This window comes from Pantherophis guttatus, chromosome 3 (genome assembly GCF_059756535.1).
Source record: "Pantherophis guttatus breed Tessera chromosome 3, ASM5975653v1, whole genome shotgun sequence".
In the NCBI taxonomy this organism is placed as follows: domain Eukaryota; kingdom Metazoa; phylum Chordata; class Lepidosauria; order Squamata; family Colubridae; genus Pantherophis; species Pantherophis guttatus.
Genome location: NC_142065.1, coordinates 74,064,693 through 74,091,259, shown reverse-complemented (window position 1 = coordinate 74,091,259; position 26,567 = coordinate 74,064,693). Strand labels below are relative to the sequence as shown.

Below are 26,567 nucleotides of genomic sequence, written 5' to 3'. Positions count from 1 at the left end.
AAACATTGTTTTAGATCAAATCTGTTACCTAATTCTAACTGAATGTATGTTTTACATTGGGGTCTGCCTGAAGCTTTTTTTCTTGATTATCATAGCTTAGATAACAAATAAAGTCTCTAAAACAGGTAAACTGATGGGATTAAATTGTCTTCCAGATCAGCCATAAAAAACTGTTTTTCCTTAGATGTCCAGAGCATGAATTTATTTTGCCAACAACTTTCTGACAAGTTGAACCAGGCCCAAAAATTTCAAGAAAAGAATTGAGCCAATGGCTGGAACCAATCATTGCTGAAACAGGCAAGGTTTCTTCAGCTACAAATATATTTTCTATTACAGAACTTAAAAGATTCCAGATGGAATTTGGTGGGATTGGGAGTTAAAGTGCTCCATCTCCTTATAATTCTAACCCACAGGTGTCACATTTGCTGCATCACGTTGATGACACATGACATATCGAAACATTTTCCCTTTCACAGAGCTGGAGTGGGCATGATGATCCGGCCCATAGGCCGCCAATTTGACACCCCTGTTCTAACTCTATTCCAGTACTGTCTGCTGCCGATGTACGGTGTAGTGTTTTTGGTTCATTGGTTTTACCAATAAAGGAGGATATTTGTAGCTCAAGGTTGAAATAAGGGATCCTTGGTATTCTCTGATGAACATAGATTTAACTCCAAGATTAACATCACACCACCAATCAAGAAGTAAACAATACTTCATCAAGGAACTGCCAAACAATAAACAGCCCAACCAAAGAACCTCCAAGATCTAGAACTCTGAGCCTCTCTCCACCTGGAAGAGAACCAAAGAATGAAAGATAATATCTTCCTACCATTTTGCTTCAGTGTAACATATTAACTTTTATATCTAAGTCCTGGGAAATGAGAGTTAGCATTATACAGACTAATGAGACATTCAGCCAGATAGGATAGAATTTGTTCTATGCAGATACCATAACATAAGGTGGCTTTAATATACTATTTTAATTGTTTAGTTTATCATAAATATGAACTGCAGTTTTCCCAGTCTCTTTGAAAAAGAATAAAATTTAATATGAGTTATTTTATTGTGACATATTCACAAAGCAGTTACCAGTTCTGATTTAAATCCAACATCCAATCGAAAACACGAAAACAATTTCATTTCAAAGTGTGGCTTAGAGTCTATATATTTAATGTTTTATACAGGGTATTTAGAATTTTTCTAATGGAGTGCACAAGGAAGAAAAATATTAGAGATTTTGACATGCAGAGGATGCTAATTAAAATGCACTTTGAGCAATTTAAAATCGCCATGTGCCAACCTTGCACAGTTCAGATCATCTCACCAATCAGAAGAAAAATTGCATATTTTGCTTTAAACACAATCACATTTATAATTGCCTGTTTGCTATTAGCTTAATGTCCATTATAATAGTTGAATTCACCTGTTTTAATCCTTTTGTTCTAATTTAATGGAACACACTCTGGTTATTCTTGGTTAAAGGTAATAAATGGAACACATTGACCTCTCAATTAAATCTATAAAATATGTCCAGCAAGTCCTTTGGCTATTTAAATTGTTGGCTAAGTTGGTTATAACTGGCTCTGGGGCTGTTTGCCATGCTGCAGGTCAGGGCTTTCTTGGCATTCCATGCCTCTGGGTCTGCAAGAAGCTCCTGAGCCATGGTACAGCATGAACGTTTACTACCTAGGAAGTCTCAGCAACATGAGTACAATGCCACAGACCAGAAGGGTGGTGCAAAGCCCCAACCACAGTAGAAAATCCAAACAGTACAGCACAAAAAGACAACCATCCTAGGAAGCACCAATATTGTGGTACAAAGTCACAATCCAGCATCATGGTGTGAAGCCACAGCCATCTCAGGAAGCCCCAGCCAACCCAGCCCAGTCACCATTGTCATCCTGCACACTAAGACCCCTGACATTTTGTACTTCACCACCCTAGGTGACCTTCTTGTTCCTAGTACTAACAAGGCTGGTTTCCCTTAGCCTTTTTTTCAAGGCACATCTTCTCCAGGTCTCCCAAGAAAAACCAGGGAGTGCGATCTGGAGAAGACAGGCTGGACATGCTTGGTCAGCAGCAACAGCAAGAAGATGGCAAAAGTCAACTAGGGTGGCAAGGGCTGAAGGGTGCAGGGGACCATAAGAACATGTACGGGGAGAGAGATAGGTTGAACACCCTTCCAGTGGTAAGTGTGGGTGGTCTGCCAAGTGCCTGAATTTTGATCACATGACCACAGGGGGTGCAGCAGCAGCCATAGCTTTGTAAGACCTTTCATTCAGCATCTTTCATGTAAGTTGTAACTTCAAACAATCACTAAAGGAATGGTCGTAAGTGGGGATTATTTATATGTCAGTGATGAAATCCAAATTTTTTTACTACCAGTTCTGTGGGCATGGCTTGGTGACCTTGGTGTTGCTTGGTGGGCGTGGCTTGGTGGGTATTGCAGGGGAAGGATACTGCAAAATCTCCATTCCCACCCCACTCTGGGGCCAGCCAGAGGTGGTATTTGCCGGTTCTCCCAACTACTCAAAATTTCCACTACCGGTTCTCCAGAACCTGTCAGAAGCTGCTGGATTTCACCCCTGCTATATGTGAATAATATACTGTTGACTTAATAGTATCACAAAATGTAGGGTTCTTAACTTTGCCACGTCTGTTTTTTTGAACAGGTCTAACTGTTGTACTAACCAATGTTGTGTATTATTCTGACTGTGCTTCAGTTCCATAAATATCATCTCCTGGTTCATATTATTTGTTTGCTTTGTTCGCTCACTGCCGTTCATTTGGGGTGGAAATGTAAAATGTGTTCCTCACAATAGACAGTCTCCATTTGGCAGGAGAAAAGTAGATTATCAATCCATAAAGAAATTATTTTCCTTAGTGGCGCCATTGGATTAAGATACTACCCAGGTTATTGCTTGTGGTAGTGAGAATGCTTGTTTTGAATACAGTGTTAAAATTAAAACTCCAATGATACTATCATACCTTTGAGACCGACTTCTGCCACCAATAGCCTCCCACTGGCCAGTTCGTTCCCACAGAGAGGGTCTGCTCAGGGTGCCATCGGCCAAGTTATGTCGGCTGGCGACACCCAGGGGGAGGGCCTTCTCTGTGGGAGCCCCAGCCCTGTGGAATGAACTGCCCCCGGAAGTGCGTAAGATCTCCGACCTCCGGGTATTTCGCTGTGCACTCAAGACCCTGTTGTTCCGCCAGGCCGGGCTATCAACATAATAATTTTAAATTGGGTGTTTTAAATTTCTGGGGTTTTAAATTGAGCCGAATTATTTAATAATTTTAAATTATTTTAATTGATGTTTGTCTTGTGCTTTTAATAGGCTGTACACCGCCCTGAGACCTTCGGGAGAAGGGCGGTATAGAAATAAAATTATTGTATTATTGTATTGTATCAGTGCCCCAAAGTATTTAATGAGTCAATTTGGATGTTCTACATATTCCACAAAGAAAGAAAACAAAGCACATCCCACATTATTAGGCAGCTGTTTGATGTACCTTCCTAATTGAAAACTATTTTCTTCAGAGGGATATACCAGGTTTTCAATATTATGTATTTAAGTAAAAAGTTTGCCACATTGATCTTAATCTTACAGCAAATTCACATGCCATTTCTTTTCTTTTATCTCAAAAAGATGTGGGGGGGGGGGCGAGAAGGAAACATTTTCTGAATTTTAATGTCTTAATGTATTCACTGACATTTAGTAAAATGTTTTACTACTTTGGCCTTTGTTCCTCCCTTTTCCTACCCCCTTTTTATAATTTCAACCAACTGGTCATCTTTTCTGTTTCTCATAGGTCAACAATATTGCATATGAGGATACCGTCAAATTGTTTCCGGAACTGAAATTGCCTTTCCCAATTTCTTACTGTTAACTTTTGAAATAAGACTTATGGACAATGTAAATTTTTTTTTAAAAAGCCTATATATGTGTGAGTGTGTATGTTTCATGAGTTAAATAGGGATGATTTGGAATGTAATATAGAGTGGGCTTTGAGATCCCTTACAAAATAAGAAATCTTCTTTTTCAAGATCAAAAGAAACATTTAACCCAATAAGGGCATCTACATTACACAAATCTCTTTAAATAACTCTTAAAAGAAGTGCTCTCTCTTAGTTTGTTTTAACTCCTGTTATTCTAAACTATGTATGGCACAGTTAGTAACTTAAAAACTTAAACTGTCAAATTATAGTTATAATTATAACTATAGCTATAGTTATCAAAGAACATGACAATCACTTTTACTTGAATACCATGAGCTAATTATGTATTGTCTCTTGCCTTTTTAAAATCTATTTCCAACATTCTTTTTAATATTTAGTGTTAACATTAGTAGTTCAAATATGTCCTTGTGTTCTGCAAAACTCCATGTGAATCCTCCAGATCAGAAATTGCCTACATATATTACCACAAGGTAGGGAAAGGAACAGTCAGTGCAATGGGGTAGGTATATCAGTTCTGCTTTCTTTGGCTTCCATGCCTAAGGTACTTGATTAACATAATGGTTTAGCATTAAACAAATTAATAAAGTAGCCATTAGTACATTAAGTAATTTAGATACTGGACCAGAACAATAATTTAGCAATCCTGGGCTGTGAAGCTTTAGGTACTGCAACACAATCCACCTTTTGCTGTTCCATTAAGAGTAACATGGCTGCTTTGTAGTAACAGGGAATGGGTATTTTTCTACATCACAAAATTAGTTCAAAACACTTCATTAGAGAAAACTATGATGAGTCATTTATGAAGCCACCCATCTCAATGGAAGTAGCTCTGGCCAGTGTACAACAATCAAGTAAGTACTAGTTTCAGATGAACTTTTATCCTTTTGAACATTACTGCAGACGATCAGAAAATGAACAGATAACCAAAGCCATCCCAATCTCATGCATTGCACAGGTGAAGAGGTCAAAGAATAAAATCATAGTGGTCCATTAAACTATCCTTGGCAAATTGCACACCTAGCAGCTGGAGAGAACATAATGACCCAAGGAAGGTACTCATTCTGAATATAACACTTACTAAGTATCCCCTCTTTTCTAGAAAATGCTTCTCTTCAGAACAGTCATTTAGTTTACACAAGGGTCTTAAACTTTTGTTGCGGGTCTTTTGGAAGATAAGATACCTATAATCTTCTTCGGCAAAAATATAAAAAATAACTCTGAAATATCAGGCACTAGTGCAACAAATACTTTGGAATAATGACATTAAAACCAGAAAAATACAACTGCTTTCCTCAACTGTTCTACTAGCAATAGGATTTCTCCATGTCTGCTAATCATGAAAATCAAGGTTATCTCCAGAATCTTTGACAGTAATGTGGAATTATTCTCTCCTTGGTTTTTTTACAAGTGTCCTTCATGAAAGAGGTACATTACTATGCATTAAGATAGGATTTTCAATAAAGTTCAATAGTTTCAAATTGTATGGTACTGCTAATTGGAAATCTCTGTATGAGTTCATTGATCTTTATTGGAGACTTCCTGTCAATACTGCTCTTTCAGAAAGTTGTATCTTAAATATTACAATCCATCTATTACTAGCATGTAATTCCTAGAATCAATTCCTCTAACATTAAAAAAAAAATCTTAGCAAACATAAATACAATTTATATGACAACATTCACAGCACAGGCCATCTTTGATGTACAACCTGTTGTTTAATGATTGTTCAGAGTTATGACTGCCTCAGAAAGGGTGCTTTACAGTTCATAAAGCACTTCCAATCATTGCAGCACTGCCCTCCACGATCACATAACTACATTTTTGGGCATTTGGCAACCTATACACACTTAAAACCATTTGCTAATGTAGCCCAGCAGAGATGTCCTCTTCTGTGAACAGAGGGCAACTCAGCCTCTCTGCCAGGCTGCAGAAACAGGGCTTGGACCTTAAAGATCTAAACCTGATTTCAGCAGTTTGGCAGAGGCATTATCTTCTCCACACGGAGATTCCTAGCCTTCAGAATGATTATGTTCACTAGTTTTCTAGTCTTCTTAGACCCGGAAGGCTAGTGAATGCAATTATTCTGCTAGTTTGAAAGGCCCCTTCTCCAAATTGTGCAATTTCCAATGATCACAACAATGGGCCTACCTGCAGAAAAAGGTGAAAGAACCAGACATGATGGGAAGAGGGGCTGGGTCCCACTAGGTATGGTAGGACAGAGAGTGAGTCTATCCCTGGCATTCCATTTGACAATCCATGCAATATGCTTAATGACCGCAATCGGGAGAGCAGGGATTGCGGTCATTGGGCAAAGTGATCACGTAGCATCTGCTTCACTCAGTGATTGAGATTCTGGTCCCAATTGTAGTTTTAAGTCAAGCATTACCTGTACTTGTATTTTAATAGCTAGTTCAAGGATAGAATTGTCAAACTTTCACATGAAAACAGTTGGCCTAAACAATTAATTCATAGATCAAATTTATAGGGGCTACATAAGGGCTCCTGATCCACCTACTTCTCAGCTAGGAGAAAATAACTAGACACGATAATTAATTTAAAATATACTTGTACATTTAAGGCAAGAATGTGAATGAGATAATAACCCAAAATTGTAATTTAAAGTTCAGTTGAAAATTAGTCATTATTTCAATGAAACATAGCTTCTCATGCAGCATTCAAATGTAATACTTTCCAACAAAATAACCTCTGGGAGTTGAACCTGGAAAATATTTCTATAAAAATTATATAATGTTCTCAGGAACAATTAAAAGATAACTATGATATCAAATTCTAATTTTCCATATGACAAAAATGGAGAAAAAAAAACCTTAAATGACTGAAGAATAGTACTGACAATATTTATCGTATTTTTCGGACTATAAGACGCACCGGTGTATAAGATGCACCAAGATTTTGAAGAGGTAAGCAAGAAAAAAAAGTTTTTACCCTCCCCAGCCTACAGGAGCACTCTGCAGACTTCACAAAGCCTCTGTATGCCCCGTTTTTGCGAAAAATGGGCCTGTTTTTTTGCAAAAACAGGACATGCAGGGCACGGCTTCGGAAGACCAAAAATGGCTAAATTCGGTGTAGAAGACACACCAACATTTCCACCCTCTTTTAGGGGGCAAAAAAGTGCATCTTATACTCCGAAAAGTACGATAATTATGATAAAGGGTACATGATTTGGGGGTATGTGCCCTCCAGCATGAAGTTGCTATAGGATCAGAAAGTTTAACAAATCTGTTGTGAGGTAACACAAAATCTTATAGCATTTGCACTGAATACCTAAATTTCCCAACTGTCACAAAAAATGTTTTGTATTTGAACCTAAGGTTAATGCTTCTTGGAAACCAAGTGGGAGAAAGCCTATTAAGTTAAATTTAAAACTATTGTAAAGTCTCCACTGCCTACAAGAAAGGGAGTAAATAAGCTCTTGTGGTTTTACACCATTAGTCTTGTGTACATGATTTACATCTATTGAAATAATTCAGCAATCACAGTTGAAAACATAAATGTCAGGGCAGGCATAATATATTTGCACCAATAAAGTAATCTGTTCTGCTTTTATACCAGCAAATGGAAAAGGAACTTGATTAGCCTTTCACAAGAAATAAATATAGACGCTCAGAAACTGAGATAATTAGATGCACATTGTGTGGCTTACTTACTTGAAAAAAAAGATCAAAACTATGCAAAATACTTTAAAACAATGAGTTGAGGACTCCCCCCCCCTTCTTCTCACTAAAAACTATAGTACTTTTTAAAAATCCTTTACTGAATTGCAGTAATTGTGATACTGGAGCAGAATGTTATGAAGATGAATACTGCAATGCTTTATTTATTTGAAGAACAGTGGTATATTCACTACCTGAAAATAAAAAGGCAATAACTGCCCAACAAAAGAAATCTTGGCAAGAATATGTGTACAATGTGCCAAAAGGTAACTTTTCCACTGCTCATTTTTAATGTTTTATTTTGCAATCTGTATTTTCTTTCAGAGAGGTAACAGCTTAAGAAAGAAAGAAAAATAACATGTCGAGGCATCTAAACAAAATATGTTTGCAAGTACCTTCTCTGCTCCACTTACAGAGCATACCAACAGAACTTTAGCCTCTTTTTCCTCAAGCAAAGAAGTATTTCCAAATTCACACTAAATTTACCTACGCTAAATAAGCCAACACTAATAAAAATAGACTATACAAATGAAAACTTGCTTCCTTTCTTTTTGCCATGAAATCAAAACATTTTTAAAAAATCCTTTTGTGATCTGCTCGCCATTTGAAATTACGGCGATGCTATCTGTTGTTGTTTACGTACGACAACTTCCTATCTAAACAACGCAATAAGGAATCTCATTCAAGGATGCTGGTCTTTACTTCTTTAAAAATGAAGTCCCTCGATGATGGTCTATGATGGCAGAATAATGTTGAACTAGCCGGCTCTTATGCAGAAGAAACTAGTGACTTGCAATGGAAAAGTGAGAGAAAATTGCAAGTTACTAAGGAACTGACAGGACTTTGGTTTAGGGTTGGTTCTGCAGCCTGATTATCTCATTGCCAAAAAGAACCTGCATACAGGTAATCATCAACTCACAACCACAATTGAGCCCAAAATTTCCACTGCTAAGGGTGGAGCTCACTTGTTAAGTGAGCTTTGCCCCATTTTATGAACTTTCTTGCAGTGGTTGTTAAATTCCTGCAGCTGTTAAGTTAGTAACACAACTTGTTCTGACCTAGGCTTCCTGAGACAGTAAAAAGCACACAATTAGTTCCCAAAACCCTCTTTTTATTTCAACAGCTGTGAATTCTGTTCATTCACAGCCTGTGATGAGTTACAAATAGTTTGTAAAGAGTCCAACAGAAGTCTGCCACAATCCTTCGGGATAAGGCTGATAAGCACCCACCTTTATCTCTCTTGACACACTGCCAAAGACCTAATTGGCAATTAGCTTTGCAAGGCCACACAGAACACAGAATCAAAATGGAGCTTCAGAATTTAAACCAACCAGCACGAACAAAGTTGCTTCCTGCAACGGCTCAGGTGCCTTTGCTCCTCCTTTATGTCTTATGGGAGGAGCCAATCATCTCCAAGCCTTACTCCCGAGTTGCTCCTTTTGTCTTAACTGTTCTTGCCTTCTGGCAGCTCTGCGCATGCGCGCACTGGGAACATGCTCCCCCTGTTCCTCTGCCTCGCTGCCTTCAGACTCTAGAGGCTCCAGAGTCAGCACATAACTCCCAGATGGCCCTGGCCCCATCTCTGCCTCCGACGCAGAGCCCTTGTCTGAGCCTTCCTCAGACTCTAGGACTGGCCCATGTTCCTCCCCAGCCTCCTCACTGTCCAACTCTGCTGCTAGCTCCGCAGGCTGCCAGTGATCACAACACAACTATGTTGTTGGTTTGAGCTACGAGCTTGGCGATTTGGTTGCAAAGGTTCCGTCCCCATTTGAGGAGATGCACTGAAGATGTTTCTTTGAATGGGGATGAAACCTTTGCAACCAATTGCCAATCTCAGAGCTCAAACTAACAACATACATTATTTCTCCATCTGTAAGATGCCCCTATGTATAGGATGCCCCCCCCCACTTTTCTTAACCAAAATTCAGAAATCAATATTTTAAACATTAAATAGAAGACATTTATTTTGCAGACTGAGACATTCACTTACCGGTATCGGTATTTATTTTTTGTTTTCTGACATTTTTATGGGCTCAGAATGCTCCAATATTACTGTTCCCTGTCACATCTTGGCACTGGCTATACATTTTCCGCAGCATCATCTGACGTCAGTTACATAAGGCTCACGATTGGAGGAAACCTGTTAGCTCATCTCTGCAATTGGAAGTTTTGCTTGTGAGGCTAGTTTGTAGAGATACAGTATTGGCAGTTTTGCGACGCGGTTCTCCTCTCAGGCCCCTGTGTATAAGACACCCCTCCATTTTTAGGTAAATATTTTAAAGAAAAAGTATTGTCTTATATGCCGAAAAATACGGTAACTACCAACCCAAGCTACTAATACTCAAAGACATTTCAAGTAACACACCTGTTAAATGAATCTGGCTTCCCCATTGCCTTTGTTTGTCAGGTCACAGAAGGAGATCATATGACCCCATGACACTGCAACCGACATTATTATTATTATTATTATTATTAATTTAATTTGTATACCGCCCTTCTCCCAGAAGGGACTCAGGGCGGTGAACAGCCAAAATTAAAAAACATACAAATGCAAAAGTTAAGATAATTAAAAGAATTAAATCATTGGCTACCCAAATTTAAAACCCCCAAATCCATAAAATTTAAAATCCCAATTCCATAAAATTTAAAATCCCAATTAAAGACCATTTAGGCTAGGCCGGCTTGATGAAATAAAAACGTCTTCAGGGCTTTACGGAAGGTCCGGAGGTCCGGGATCAATCGTATTCCAGGAGGCAGCTCATTCCACAGGGCGGGTGCCCCCACAGAGAAGTCTCGCCCCCTGGGGGCCGCCAGCCGACATTGCCTGACCGACGGCACCCCGAGGAGGCCCTCTCTGTGAGAGCGTATTGGCCGGTGGGAGGTTATCGGTAGCAGCAGGCGGTCTCGCAAATACCCTGGCCCTAAGCCATGGAGCGCTTTAAAGATGAGAACCAACACCTTAAAGTGCACCCGGAAGACCACCGGGAGCCAATGCAGCTCGCGCAGGAGAGGTGTTACGTGGGAGCGCCACGTCACTCCCATAATCACCCGCGCGGCCGCATTCTGCACCAGCTGGAGCCTCCGGGTGCTCCTCAGAGGGAGCCCCATGTAGAGAGCGTTACAGTAGTCCAGGCGTGACGTAACCAAGGCATGAGTGACTGTGCACAAGGAGTCCCGATCCAGAAAGGGGCGCAACTGGCGTATCAGGCGAACCTGATAAAAAGCCCCCCTGGCCACGGCCGTCATATGCTCTTCTAAAGACAGCCGTGTGTCCAGGAGGACGCCCAAGTTGCGAGCCCCCTCTGTGGGGGTCAGTGACTCGCCCCCAATAGCCAGCGATGGCACCAGCTGGCTATACCGGGACGCCGGCATCCACAGCCACTCGGTCTTGGAAGGGTTGAGCCGAAGCCTGTTCCTCCCCATCCAGACCCGCACGGCCTCCAGACACTGGGACATCACTTCGAGGGCATCATTGGGGTGGTCTGGGGTGGAAATGTACAGCTGAGTGTCATCAGCGTACAGATGGCATCGCACCCCAAAACCACGGATGATCTCACCCAGCGGCTTCACATAAATGTTGAACAGGAGCGGCGAGAGGACCGACCCTTGCGGCACTCCGCAAGCAAGGCGCCTCGAGGTCGACCTCTGCCCCCCTGCCAACACAGACTGCGACCGGTCAGAGAGATAGGAGGAGAACCACCGCAACACGGTGCCTCCCACCCCCAGTCCCTCCAGCCGGCGCAGCATGATACCATGGTCGATGGTATCAAAAGCCGCTGAGAGGTCTAACAGGACCAGAACAGAGGAACAACCCCTGTCCCGAGCCCTCCAGAGATCATCCACCAATGTGACCAATGCCGTCTCCGTGCTGTACCCAGGCCTGAAGCCGGACTGGCACGGATCTAGATAGACGGTTTCATCCAGGAACTGTGGGAGCTGTCGCGCAACCACACTCTCCACAACCTTCGCAACAAAGCGAAGGTTGGAGACCGGACGATAGTTTGCCAAAACGGCTGGGTCCAGAGAAGGCTTCTTGAGGAGGGGCCTCACCACCACCTCTTTCAAGGCGGGAGGCAAGAAACCCTCTCTCAGAGAAGCATTTATGATCCTCTGGAGCCAGCCTCGTGTTACCTCCCGGGTGGCCAGTACCAGCCAGGAGGGGCACGGGTCCAAAAAACATGTGGTTGCGTTTAATCTCCCCAGGATCCTGTCCACGTCCTCAGGAGTCACAGGGTCGAACTCATCCCAGGTAACATTCTCAAGACCAGCCTCAGTCACCCCGCCGGGATCTACCCAGTCAGAGTCCAAGCCTTCCCGAATCTGAGTGATTTTATCGTGCAGATACTGTGCAAAATCCTCAGCCTGCCCTTGCAAGGGGTCCTCCTGTGCTCCCTGATGTAGGAGGGAGCGGGTCACCCTAAACAAGGCGGCTGGGCGGTTATCTGCAGATGCAATAAGAGCGGAAAAGTGGTTACGCTTTGCCGCTTTTATCGCCACTAGATAGGTCTTAATATGAGACCTAACTAGTGTTCGGTCGGATTCGGAGCGACTCGCCCTCCAACCACTCTCTAGGCGTCTTTTCCGGCGCTTCATCTCCCTCAGCTCCTCGGAAAACCAAGGGGCCGGGCAGGTTCGGCGTCGGGTCAGAGGCCGCAAAGGCACGACTCGGTCCAGAGCACCGGCGGCTGTCCTATCCCAGGCAGCCACCAGATCTTCAGCCGAGTCGTGTGCCAGAGTTTCAGGAACTGGCCCAAGCTCCCTCTGGAACCTATCAGGATCCATCAGGCGCCTGGGGCGGAACCACCTGGTCGGTTCCGCCTCCCTGCAGTGGGGTGCAGCGGTCGAAAGGTCCAGTCTCAGGAGAGAATGGTCCGACCATGACAGGGGTTCAATAACTATATCCCCTATATCCAGACCACTCCGCCACTGACCAGAGATAAAAACCAAGTCCAGAGTGTGTCCTCCCGCGTGAGTGGGGCCATGAATTAATTGTGTCAGGTCCATGGCTGTCATGGAAGCCATAAACTCCCGAGCCATCCCAGATGCCCCACCGGTAGATGGCAGGTTGAAATCTCCCATGACCAAAAGTCTGGGGGTATCAACCGCCACCCCGGCAATAACGTTGAGAAGCTCGGGCAGGGCCGCTGTCATGTGGCAGGGAGCGAGGTACGCGATCAGCAGGCCCACCTGCATCCCATGGCCCCACTTCACCAGGAGAGACTCACATCCGGCTATCTGAGGTACAGTGGCCTCCCTCGGATCAAGACCTTCCTTTATAACGACCGCCACCCCCCCACCCCTGCCCTGGGCCCTAAAATACATGGTTGTTGCCAAGTATCTGATTTTTGATCATGTGACCACAGGAATGCTGCAGCGTTTGTAAGAGTGAAAAATGGACACAGGTCACTTTTTTCACTGTCGTAACTTCGAACAGCCACTAAATGAATAGCTGTAAGTTGAGGACTATCTACAGTCTTCTTCCTTTGTATCAGTGGTGGGTTCCTCCTGGTTCCGCCCAGTTCCACTGAGCCGGTAGCGGTGACAATATGACATCACCGAACAGGTTCTGCCCCCCGCCTCCGCATTATTCTTACCTTTTATTTGGCCCCACCCACAATATATTGCTGCCTCCTGAGTCCCAGCTGATCAGCTAGAGGGAAAAAAACTGTTTAAACTCTTGCCGCGGGGCTTCTAAGGGCCGCCCTACAGCTGATCAGTGTTAAAAGAAAACAAATGAGTAGACCGGTGCCTGCAAAAATAAATGAGTAGACCGGTGCCTGCAAAAATAAATGGGTAGACCAGTGCCTCCAAAAGCAAATGAGTAGACCGGTGCCTGCAAAAATAAATGGGTAGACCGATGCCTCCAAAAACAAATGAGTAGACCAGTGCCTCCAAAAACAAATGGGTAGACTGGTGCTTCCAAAAACAAATGAGTAGACCGGTACAGCTCTGCAAGCAGTTAAAAACCTGGTAGACCAGTACCTCTGCTAAATCCTAAAGAATTGTCACATGACCATCAAGCCACACCCACAAAATAAGCCACGCCCACAGAACTGGTAGTAAAAAATTTTAGAACCCACCCCTACCTTGTATGTCATGTCATGTTCTGGTCTACCCTCCATCTATGGATTGTTGCTTTTACAACCTGACTATCTTCTGCAGCTTTCTCCTATAATCCTGCCAACTGAAAAAAGGAACAGGAATTGAAAAATCCAATACTCTATTTGGAACCAGGCCAGCTGCAGTACAATGTTCTGAAGAAAACAAACAAAACTAAAATTAAGCCAGAGTTCCTACTTAAAATGAAAAGTTCCATAAATGTATAAATACGTTTTTAAAAAAAGTTTCCAGTAACTTAATTCGCTTTTTATTCGAACTGTGGAAATCCTGGTCCTGGGTAAAAACAATTAGTGCAACAGTGTTATGAGATAACTCTTCTATTTACACTAAAATAATCTTTCTTTGGTTGAACTCAATCGGAGCATTATCACTGATTTTAACGGAGGCAGTTTTAAAAAATAGTTTCTTTTCTAGAATCCTATCAATCAATTTTGACAGGAAATGTTCATGAGTGTCTTCATCAAAGTTTGAGTTATATGAAATGATTGATGTTTGGAGGAGCAGGAAAAAAAACTGAGGGGGAAGAGATTGGTGTTAATGACAATTCACAATGAATACAGTCTATTTTTAGTTTTTTTTAAACTTCGTGGAAAAAAAACTATACGTACTGTATTCAGGCTATTATTCACTCTTAAGAAGAAGGAGATGAAAAAGATTTTATTCTTGTTGACAGGGGTAGATTCCTACCGGTTTAACAACCAATTCGTTGAGCGCGCACGTGCAGTTTGCAGAAAATTGAACTTCCACGTTGCTGAGAGCAAGGAAAACAGCTGAGGAGCGGCAATCTATTCTGCTGCCCCGATCAGCTGGACTTCAGAAGCAGAAATATAGGTGAGTATAATGCGGGGGGGGGCACTTCAAAGAAAGAGAGAACCAGTTCACTCACGGCTGAAAGTCGGAGCTAATGGTTCGCCCAAACCGGTCCGAACTGGTAGAATCCCACCACTGCCTGTTGAGACATTTCTTTTCTAATTCATATTCTAATGGGAAGATGACGAAAGGGTTTTTTTCTGTTTAAAACTGTGCCATGCAGACTGCAGAAAAGGAATAATTACTTACAATGGAAGCTCATAGCCCTCCATGCCTACATGTGACATAATGGCACATGTACAAAGGAGTGGAATTTGTGAACGTTCCTTCAGTCATTTGATGCTTCTCTGCTCTTCCCAGATTTTGCTTATAGGTAGGCCTTGCTTAAGAACCATTTATTTAGCAACCATTTGAAGTTATGACGGTGCTGAACAAATGGCGGTTATGAACAATCCTTGAGTTTTGGCCGTTGAAGTCTCATGATCAAATTGCCTATCTCCACCAATCTGTACCCATTTGGCTGCCCTGCACTCTGCCGCCTACCTCTACTGCCCACGGCCATCACTGTCCCCAGTTGACCTTTGCTGTCTTCTTCTCCTGTTGGTAGCCCAAGATGCATGTGCTGGGCAAGGGCAGAACCCGAGGCTATACGTAGCAAACACAGCAGTATGGCGGAGCACTGTTTGCTGAAAGTAGCTTGCTGAGCCTGGCCAGGGAAGAGCCAGCAGGACAGAGTTGGCGAAGGAGACAGGGCATCAGTGAGAGAAGGGGAGTCCTGACTTCTGCTGCTAATCTGAAATGCAATACCCCACAGACGGTGGAGAGTACAGTTTACTGGGTTGATGAGATGCACTTCATCGCTGGGCAAGAGAAAAAAGGCAGCAGTGGTGGCTCCTCAGGTGAAAACAGCAGGTGTGCGAGAAGTGCTGTTCAGGGTGGTGACAGGATTGGAGGGAGAGGGAAGGACAAGGTCTTCCCAGAGGCATAGCACACACATTGGAAGCTACTAGTTCTTTGCTAGGCCTTGCAGGAGGAAGGCTTGGCTGAGTGAGAGGAAGTGCTTTTCCCATTGGAATCACCTCCACACTCCTCTGCTCACTCAATCCAGCCTTCCTCCCTCAAGGCCTTTCAAACAGCCAGCTGAAGCCCCCAGAAGTGTTTCCAGTTATACATTTATAACATTGAATGTATATATTCCCTTTAGTATTTTGGTGTTTCCGGAGGGATCTCTGAAATATTTCTTCCTGCATTTAGTTTCATCCCAATAAGTTAATTTTAATTCCATTCATTCTACAGGAGGTTCATTTAACCTCTTCACCCCTACAAAATATTTTCTATCCATCAAAATCATTTTCATATTTTATAGTATTTCTTTCATCTTAATTGTTACTTGTTCTCTTTGATACGGTCTTTGCAGGTATCTTTTTCTCTACACATACATTATAGAATAACTCCTTCTCATCCTCATTTCTATCTGTAATCATTCCCTTATGTGCATTTTTTCTTGTAATATTTTTTCATTTCATTATTCCATCAAGCCTCCTTTATCATTCTTCTGTTATTGTAATTCTGAGACATTCTGCTACATAATTATTTTCATTGTATTCTGAACAACTTCTACATCCTCTTTCCATTCCTCATTCATTTTGTTGGAAGATTAATCTATTTTCTAATACTCTGTCATACAGGACTTGCAGTTCCTCTTGTTGCAGTCATTCCATTTTCACTACAATTTCTTTTATATCTTCCCTTTTCTTCCATGTTCGTTTTTCTCCCCAAACCTAGCAGAATAACTCCACACACACACAGAGAGAGAGAGGATAAAATTACATTTAGAATTCTGAACATCCCCCCCCCCAAACTCCCATCTTCCATCAATGCCATCTATGGGAATGTAGTTTGAATCAATTATTAGTTTGTACAGTCATATTTTTATTTGGACCCATAATGAATGATGAATCCCAATTCATATTTTCTGACATAAATTTTAGTCCTTTCATTCATATGGAATCTTACACTCCCATCTCCTTGCATGCATTCATCTTCTCTTCTTTATTTTCTCTATTACTGCTATGGTGTTGAGGGAAGCATGTATTCATCAACTCCACAAAATTAGGCAATCTTCACTGAGACCTATCCTAGCCTTCCTTTTGTCTTCGTTTCACCAACATGTTTTTCTTCCATTAATATTATTTCTTCATTCACACTTATTACCATGTACTCCTCTTGCACTCTAAATTACAATCTTTCACATGCCATAGGTATTTAACTCTACCACCCATTGTGCCTTTGGTTAGTAATGCCTTTCATGTAATATGTTTTAAAACAGGGGATCCCAATCTCTGGTCCCTGCACCGGCACACAACATGCAGAAACAGAGCCATGCAAACAAGTGAAGCCCCATCTGTGGGATACAGGCAGCATACGGAACCACTTCCCCTCTGATCTGAGCAAAAACTTCTCTCCACAGAACCGGTCCCTGATGCCCGAAAGGTAGGGGGCTTCTGTTTATAGATCCCGTCTGTATGCAGATTCGTCCTTGTCTCGAATGAGACCAATCACTGTTGTATCATCTGCAAATTTCAGTACTTTAACAGAGGGATCTTTTGAGATATAGTCATTGGTATATAGAGAGAAGTGGAGAGAGCACACAGCCCTGGGGGGCTCCTGTGATAATTGTACAGGTATCTGATGTGATTTTGCCTAGCTTCAACTGTTACTTCCTGTCCGTTAGGACTAAATTTATAGATATAGGGAAGATTAAGTTACCAACTCCAGCCATATGTATGCTAACATCCCTTGCTAATGTTAAGAAATTCAGGTCAGCTGGGCACATTTGACCAATTTGCCACAAAAACAATGAAATGCCAGAGATATCACTAGTATGCTTGGGCTATGCTAAGATCTCTAATTTTAGAATACTTCCCAAGCTAACATACTGCTGCCCACATCTTACCGAAACAGAAATGGTGTCCATAATCAGAATTGTTATTGTTTTGTGTGGGTAATCTACAGTTAGATTTACAGTCTAAGACTGGCGGAAGTGATTTAAGTCCTAACCAAGGATCTAAGAACGATTAACATAGCCTCTAAGAATATAGGGAGTTCCAAGAAGGGTAGTTTGCAAAATTAGGGTGTTCAGGTCTGATGAATTCAGTATTTCCAGAAATCAAGGAAGTCCTTTAGGTATTGATCTAAGGGTTCCAATCACCATTGATATAATAACTTATTTTTTTTTCATAAATATTTAACTTCAATCTGCAAGTCCTGGTATTTCATAATTTTTTCCAATTGTTTTCTCCTCAATCCTATCATCATCCAGAATACCAACATCATGGAACTGTTATATAATGTTATATAAATGTTATATAAATGTTATAGATAATATGCCTGTCTATTTGGATCTTAAAGTCCCATAGGATCTTAGCCCACTCATTTTCCAAAACCTTCTCAACTTGATGGTTCCAGTACTTTTTATGACATTCAGATTCAAACTTTGGGCAAAGTTTCCAAAGAATAATTCTGACAACTTGGTCACATCCCTGCTTGTAATCAGTTTTTTGCTGCAGTAATTGATCAAATGGTCAATTGTTTCGTTCTTTTTACTACAAGGGTTACATTTGCTGTTGCTTGTAACATACAGTATTTGCCTTCATACAATTTGTTGGCAAAACTTGTTCTTATATAAAGTCTTCTGTTTCTTTCTTTAATACTTTTGATCTTAACCAATTCCATGTGTTTTTGTCTTATGAGCTTTTCCTTCTATATCCTTCAGGTATTGACCATGTATTGGTTTGTTCTTCCAAGAGCCTTGGTAGTACAGTGGTTTAAAGCACCCTGTTATTAACACAGCTGCCTGCAGTTACTGCAGGTTCGAATCCTACCAGGCTCAAGGTTGACTCAGCCTTCCATCCTTTCTAAGGTAGGTTAAATGAGGACCCAGTTTGTGGGGGCAATAAGTTGACTTTGTATAAATATACAAAAGTATGAAGGCTATTGCTTAATGCAGTGTAAGCCGCCCTGAGTCTCCGGAGAAGGGTGGCATATAAATCAAATTTTTAAAAAAATTAACAAAATGGTTTTCAATTGTTTCTTTTCTATATTCAGCTTTCCTCTTTGTTGTTTCAAGAGCTTTTCTTGATTGACTTTCTTTAGCAAGGATTATTGACTTTTCTTAATTCATTCAGGTCATGCTTTCTTTTCCTTCTAAAGTCTGTTTCACCTGCTGAAGTCATCTGCTCCATTCCGCTCTTGGAAAACACAGCTGATCAGTATGATTATTTTGGGTGCAAAACATCCAAATTATCATTCCTGATGTATTTCAAATAACAGACAACCCAAGTATTAATTGCTTTAATGATGTTTCCACAAATTTGATTTTAAAATTTTCCAAACTCATTTGATATATTTTGTCAAGTATTTTCTTTGACTTTATTCTGTAATAAACTGGAAGCTTCCAGGTTCTCCTACTACTTTTATCAAATCTTCCTATTTAAGCTATATTCTATTATCTTCAACAATTTTGCCTACCTCTATGGCTATGGTTGCCTACTTGTCAATGTCAAATCATATTCCTTTTTTTACTGAAGTTTTTTGTGCTTTTTAATAAGGAATCTAGTTCAGTCTTCCCCCCCCCCCCAAATAATTTTAAATCATCCACATAGAGCAAATGAAAAACTTTTATTCCTTTTTTGGCCAATTCATATTCACAATTTGTCTTGATCAAAATTATTGACAGTGGGGCCATTGATAATATATAATGTAAAGATGATAATGAGTCACTATGGAAAATTCCGTGTTTGTATTTGACTTTTCCTAACTCTTTCCCATTAGTTATCATTTCTGCTAGCCAAAACTTCATTAAAATATTTATAAATTGCTAAATGTCTCTGCTGATTCCAAAAACGATGAGATATTTTTCAATCCAGTTGTGTGAAAGAGTATCAAATGCATTTGGTACTCTTTAAATTTGTCCTTTTAAAAATAAAAATAATAATTAATTAATTATTAAATTTCTATGCTCCCCATTTCACTGATAGTGACTCTAGTTCTCAACCTGTGGGCCACAGCCCACTACCAGGCTGTAGCCTCGTGGCCACTCGGCCATGTGAGTGGCTGGCCAGTGCACGCATGCACATCTTCCCACTCACACTAGTGTTGCCATGAGCATTGTGCTGGCGCTAGTGTCACTGTGAGTGTTGCACGCATGCTCACAGCCCCATTTGCATCACTCGCAACTCCATTTGTGCACACATATGCACACATAAAGGTGCCTGCCCCTCTCCCCCCTTCGGGCCACCAACCCAGAAAGGTTGAGGAACTCTGCTCTAGGTGGTTTTTATTAATACTGCCTTTGAGTTAGCTTTAATTCTTTGTGATAACCTGTACTAGTACTTATGGGACTTTTGGGGGAAGATTTGGTTTGCCATTGTCTTCCTCCTACAGCTGAGAGAGCATGACTATCTCAAAGTCCACTAGCTAGCTTTGTGCCTATGGTGGGACTAGAATTCGTGATCTCCTCGTTTCTAGCTGGATGACTTAACCATTACACCATACTGGTACAATCAGAATACCTAAAAAATAATCAAAAGGAAACCATAATGGTGTTTACGTTGTTGTAATATAATTAATAAACGTGGAACAAAAATTCATCTTGGCATGTATCCTAAAATGTATTGGGGAATGAATAGGATATATTGGCCTTCCTATGTCATATTTCCCACTGAAATATGAAAACAACCCAGATTCACTGAATTCACAATTAAATGTAATCATTCTCCTACTATTTCATGTGATTGTTGGAAGAAAAACTCCTGGTTCGTTCCCAGGTAGGAAGCAGTCACCGATGCTGAGAAGAAATGACACAGAAGGGAGCTGCCAGAAAGCAGGATTCTTTAATTCAGGAAGGCAAGAAAAGTAGTGACACAGCTGGAGGGTTCCTGGCTTGCAAGCAAACTTCCAAGTTTGCCTTTTATGCTTAATTCCCCTTTGAAGCACCTGCAGTTTGATGGGTTTTGATGTGTTTCTGATAACCCTGGGTTTTGTTTTCCTGTTTTACTGGGTTAATCTTAGTCCCAGGTCTTTTGTTTTTCCTGTTTTAGGAGTTAAACCTGTCAGGGAGGCAGGAAAAATGGAGTTTCGGTTTATCTTGGAAAGTTTATTTTTAATGTGATTCCCCTTAACTTAATGGCTCTACTTAAGTGTTTCTTCTTGGTTTTCTTAAAAGGGGAAGGGCTAGCTTGAGTCTCTTGGCACTGTTTTCTGAGGTTTCTGGTGCTGGGAGGTGTCTGTCCTTTTGGGGTGACAGCTGGCACTGTCCTTTTGGGGTGTACTTCCCACATGACCTCGCTAATAAAATCATTTTATTTAGGAATTTCTTCTCTTGCCACCTCTTCCTATACTCTCAAAATTTAAAATATACACAAATTTTAGTAGGACTCATGTGAGCCCCAGAAAACCCAGAACATATTAAAAGGAGAACTGTATGCATATAAAGAAAAAGAAAATGCTAGCCTGTCCCTCACTTAAATCCAACACCCCACATATACCAGCCCTGCTCTCACCACTTTGGATTTTTATGCTTTTAAAATGAGCATTGAAACATTTGAGGGGAACAAAGAAGTTCTGAATGACATCAAAACATGAGAATACTGAACTTCTAATCAAATCTCATAGAAGTACCTAAAGATAAATTCTTGAAGCATCAACTTCCTAGGTAGAAAAATGTCCTTCAAGAGCTTCCAGTGTGTTCGGCATACACTGGGAATGAGACAACAATGACAAAGAGAGGGCTTTTAAGTCTGTAAACATTCTGACTATGGAATATTTTATCCCAGAAAGCTCATCTAGAAATAAATTCTATTTTATTTTCAATCCCCTACTGAATACATTATTTACCAAAAACCCTTTAGAATTTATTTTAATGTTGATTTAAAGCCTAGCAGTCCTTAGCTCTGCTTTTAACTGTTTTAATGCAAGCTGTTTTAGAGAAATTGTCTAGTGGAAAGCAGGATGTAAATATTTACATTTTAAAAAATCAATATAAATATTCTATAATCTTTTATCGGACCTAAAAAGATCCAATAAGCAGTTCCATATATAAGAGAATATTAAGTTTGTATTTCACAAATGGTTTGCTCTCACCCCAGTGGCAAAAAAGTATTTCCTTTGTTAAATGTATATTCTACCTTTCCTGAAGAAATTTAAGGTAGTAAATATTACATTTCCTCCAACTGCGGTTCCCTTTTCCTCATGAGGTAAAATAGGTTGTGACTGCCCACTGCATGCTTCAGCATGCATTCCTATTGATGGATTTAAATCTACCTCTCTCTATTCTTTGCCCTATATCTTAATCACTAACCAAATAATGGGAACAAAAAATGGGAACATATAACAAAAAGGTGGTTTGAAAAAACAAAATACTCTTGCCCTGAACAAGGATAAAAAAAATGTTCTAACCCTAACCCATTTATATATGAGAAACAGACATACTCATGTCGTCGTCGCCATCATCATCCCTTGTTGAAGAACCATAAAAAATGAAAGAGTCTAGCAGCACCATTTAAAGCTAAAAGTTTTTATGATAAGCCCTTAGGCTTCATAAGCTTCCCCTCATTTCATCACATGTACGGTATGGCTTAAGCGATGTAGGACTCAAATACCCAGGGATGGGGAAAGAGAGCATTTATATGTGAGCCAGATTACAAGTACTTTACAATTGTAATAGGTTAAAAACTCCTCTGTGTTTGTTCAAGCCTTCTGAGATTGCCTGAAAATTACTGATGTATGAGCTTACCTTCTCAAGCTCAATTGTGCTGACACGGAAATTTGTTGCTGTTGTTGCTACTCTAAAACTGCTATTTTGACATTTGTAATGGGATGTCCAGGGAAGCTAAAATGTTCTGCATTTATCTCTTTTTGAGTTCTAGTGTCAAATTTGGCTCCATTAAAGCTTTTGCAAAAGTGTGGCCTATTTTATTCACTATAAAATCCAGAAGTACAGGCAAATATCCCATTAAAGTAAAACCATATAAAGACATCTATAGATTTGGGTGTAAAGTTGATTTTGTTGGTGTAAATGAGAGATAAACCTGACATTTTAGTTCATTGGAGACTCTGATTCTCACTTCTTCTGGTTCTTGCTCCTCCCCGTTTCCTCCCACCCCCACAAAATATTGAGTAGCCCCCAATTGTCAATTCTTTCCTAGCTGTAGTCCAGGGGTGTCAAAATCAAGGCCGGAGACGGGCTGCAGGGTGCTTAGATCTGGCCTGCAGGGCCGCTCTGGAAACAGCGAAGGACTGACCCGCAGTGCTTCTGCCAGCAAAAACAGAGCTTGTGAGGGCCGCGGGTGATCCTCCCAAGCTTTGTTTTCACTGGCAGAGGGTTGCAGGAGGCCATCGCAGCTGAAAATGGAGCTTGGGAATCCATTTTTGCTGGCAGAGTGCTCAGGCCACCACAGGTGCCCCCAACACAAGTGACGTTGAGCTGGCCATGCCCACCCCAGTCCTTTGAGATCAAACATAACCCTGATGCGGCCCTTAATGAAATTGAGTTTGATAACCCTGCTCTAGTCTAAGGTAGCTTTTTATATTCCTGGCCAGAATCTTCAGTATGTAACATTCCTATCTTACTAATAATGTACTATTATTGCTTTAAAGATGTTACTGAAGAATTTCTTGTATTACAGCCTTTCTCATTCTAGGAACCCCTTCAGATGTTTGGACTCAACTTCAAGCATTTCAGGTGTATATTCTTGGGAATTGTTATAATTTATGTTCAGAAACTTGAAGATGTTCAGGTTAGGGCAACTAAATATATATGAAATGGAAAACCTACATTTTGATCACGATGCATTGTTTTATTTCTCTATCTATTTCTCTATGACATCTTAAAAAACATGGATCACAATCAGGCATGGACTTATTTTAATCACTTCTTTTGAATAAGGCACAATGGCTTGATTCAATCTGAGCTACAGACCAAATTAATACTGACTGATGGCTGGGTTTACATATCATGCTAAGTGGCTTAACGAACCATTTTAGGATTGGTGCATTATGCAACACTATCGTGCAGTAGAGCAATCCAATAAATTAAATTTGCCTTCTAAAATCAAACAAACTTAGTGGCACATAGTTCTAACTGGGAATTAACAAGATAATTTAATAACTATTAAATTTTCAAATCTGTATCACAAATAACTTAATCTGGGTTCTCTTCTTAAACCACCTAAAACTGTAAAGGGCTATCTAATGTAAAGGATGCCAAAGTAACACCTATCATCCAAATAGAAAGCTCTGAAAAGGTATCTGAAAACTGAGCTCTTATCTTATGCTTAGAATCTTAGTTTTCTAATTATTTGCCTAAAGCAACAAAACTTTAAACAAACATTAGCGTCCAGCAGTAATGTTGCATTGTACCCATCTCTGATCAGACTCTCCACGCAACCAATAATGAGTCTTCTGCTAGTAATTAGCTATGGTATTGTGGAACAACAAAATATTTGCATAGCCAATGTCATTATCATAGAAGCTAAACTCGCCAGAGGCAAGAGATAAGCTATTATAAAATCATAAATCTAAAGAAAAAGTCATTAAATTAGAAGGAAGAAATAAATAATTGGACATGAGCTACCAAGAAAAGCAGTTGCTCAACATACAACAGTTTATTATAACACAGATTAACTTTTAGAATAATAGTATAGTAGCAACATTTTAAAGGTCATCTCGTGCCAATAAATAGTTCCTTTCATGTATTTTTATTAGCACGGCTCACACCCACATTAGCTCGGGAAATTATTTCCAAATCAATTGATACTACGAACTAACTTTATTTTCACTCGAATGTGAATAAGAATTCTATCCCAACATCAGAATTAAACTACACTTTCCTTTTCCCACTAACTGAATGCTTTACTGAAAGAAATATTACAATATTGCTCCTCAATTGTCACAAATGAAATATTGATTATGACTCGTTCATCCAGCCTCAGAAAAGTAGGTTTTTAATTCAAAACCCTTCCCACACTGTTCTCACACCATCTAATTTTTCCAAAAGCACATTTTAAGCGACTGTAAATTGTATCTAAGATAAAGCAGACAATTACCTTCCCCGCCCCCCTGTTGATGGCTATCGGAGAAGTCACGGAATCTGTTTTACCTTTATTTTTTCTTGCTGTAATGTGGCTGCTAAGGTGAAAGGGTAGGATAATATGGACAGATAACGGTAAATACAATAAGGAACTTTACTTCCAAGTTTTTTCAGTTTCCATTATGCGTTCAATCAAATTACTTTTCTTATTGATCTTTACATCAGCTGGGGAAAGCTATGCTTCAATCTATACATCAACTGTGGTGATTTCAAGCCTATATTTGCAATCTATTTTATTCTAAATCAAATGCAATGGGAAATTTTCAAAATGCTGAGCGCTTCAGGTGATAAACTGCATTGGTGAAATCCAATCCTGAGAAAGGGAGAAGCTACCGACTTTATTTCTGGAATTGTCTGAAAATAACTTCTTTTAGCCAAAAGACTTCTTAAAATGAATTCTTCAGTGATTTACTGTTTTCACTCTGTTGCTGATGTCCTCCACGCTTGGTTTGTGCTCAGATTGAGTTATTGGCTTTTCTTCATATTCTCACAATCTTTGAGATCCTTTGAAAAAATATTATTAAAAGGAATCACTCCTTCTAAAGGTAAAGGTAAAGGTTCCCCTCACATATATGTGCTAGTCGTTCCTGACTCTAGGGGGAGGTCCTTATCTCCATTTCAAAGCCGAAGAGTCAGCACTGTCCAAAGGCATCTCTGTGGTCATGTGATCGGCATGACTAAACGCCAAAGGCGCATGGAACGCTGTTACCTTCCCACCAAAGGTGGTCCTTATATTTCTACTTGCATTTTTTACGTGCTTTCCAACTGCTAGGTTGGCAGAAGCTGGGACAAGTAATGGGAACTCACCCCATTATGCGGCACTAGGAATTTGAACTGCTGAACTGCCAACCTTTCGATCGACAAGCTCAGCGTCTTAGCCATTGAGCTACCGCATCCCCCTTCACTCCTTCTACTTATGCTAAAAAATTTCCATGGATGTTTTTTTTTTAAATGTACAGGTGCCCCATGTGTTTTTGTTTTATTGTTATTCCCATGTGCTGCGGCTGGACTTTGGTTTTAATAAAGATATCTGTCTATTTTCAAGAACTTAAAAATGCAGAAAAGGTTATACATATCACATATTTTCTTAAGATTTACAGCTATTCAAGAATAGAAATCTTCCTATTTTGTTTGGCTCCTTGTTCCTTTCAGACTCCCAGAAAGGGGGGCGGGAATCTATTTCTCACTAAAAGCTGAAAGTTCCATTACAACAGCAACAAGGTTCCTTATCCCCAAAAAAGTTAATAAGGTCTTCACTCAGCTTCTTTGTACTTGCTTGGCAATGGGAAAAAAGAGCTTCTACAAACATTTTTCACCATGGTCATAAAAAGGCATTGACAGAGACAAGAACTCCAAGGAACCATGATTCATAAGACAGAGTCCCCATTGGTAATCAGGATCTCACACTGTTTAGCTCAAGGGCAGTAAATATTGGAGTAACAGCATGGGAACCAAGAGAAAAATGGAGATACACCTACCCAATTCTTTATAATGGGACACAATACATTTTCTGTGAGACTTTTCCATTTCCCTTACTTCTGTCTCCCCTACAACTGGCTCGGCTTACCGCACAAAACCAGGCTCATTTTTGATGCTCTTAAAACTAGCAGTACCGTGTTTCTCCAAAAAGACGACCCACCTTGAAAAGAAGCCCTATCACATTTTTGAGCGCATGCAATCAAATTAAGCCACACCTATAAATTAACCCTAATTAAGACCCTGCCCACCCCGGGGTACACGGGGTGGGATGAGGCGCACAGGTAAAAAATAAACTAGGGTGGGGATGGGGGGTTGAACTGCCCTACTTACTAGGCCTCGCACACCCCGACACCTGCCTCATCTTCTTCTG

At 40.6% G+C, this 26,567-nt stretch overlaps 1 protein-coding gene across 3 annotated transcripts in view; it reads right to left on the bottom strand.

Annotated features, from left to right (window-relative positions):
- The window catches only part of ST6GALNAC3 (ST6 N-acetylgalactosaminide alpha-2,6-sialyltransferase 3), a 366,227-nt gene that overhangs the window by 254,075 nt on the left and 85,585 nt on the right, over positions 1-26,567 (bottom strand). The window contains exons 2-3 of one of the 3 annotated variants that reach the window (XM_087889834.1): positions 13,725-13,822; positions 9,629-9,876 (exon numbers count right to left, since the gene is read on the bottom strand). The exons of 1 other annotated variant lie outside the window; for it this stretch is intronic. The gene's annotated coding sequence lies outside the window, so the exon portion shown is untranslated. The remainder of the gene's footprint in view (positions 1-9,628; positions 9,877-13,724; positions 13,823-26,567) is intronic. One more of the 3 variants, XM_087889835.1, reaches the window with a different exon arrangement.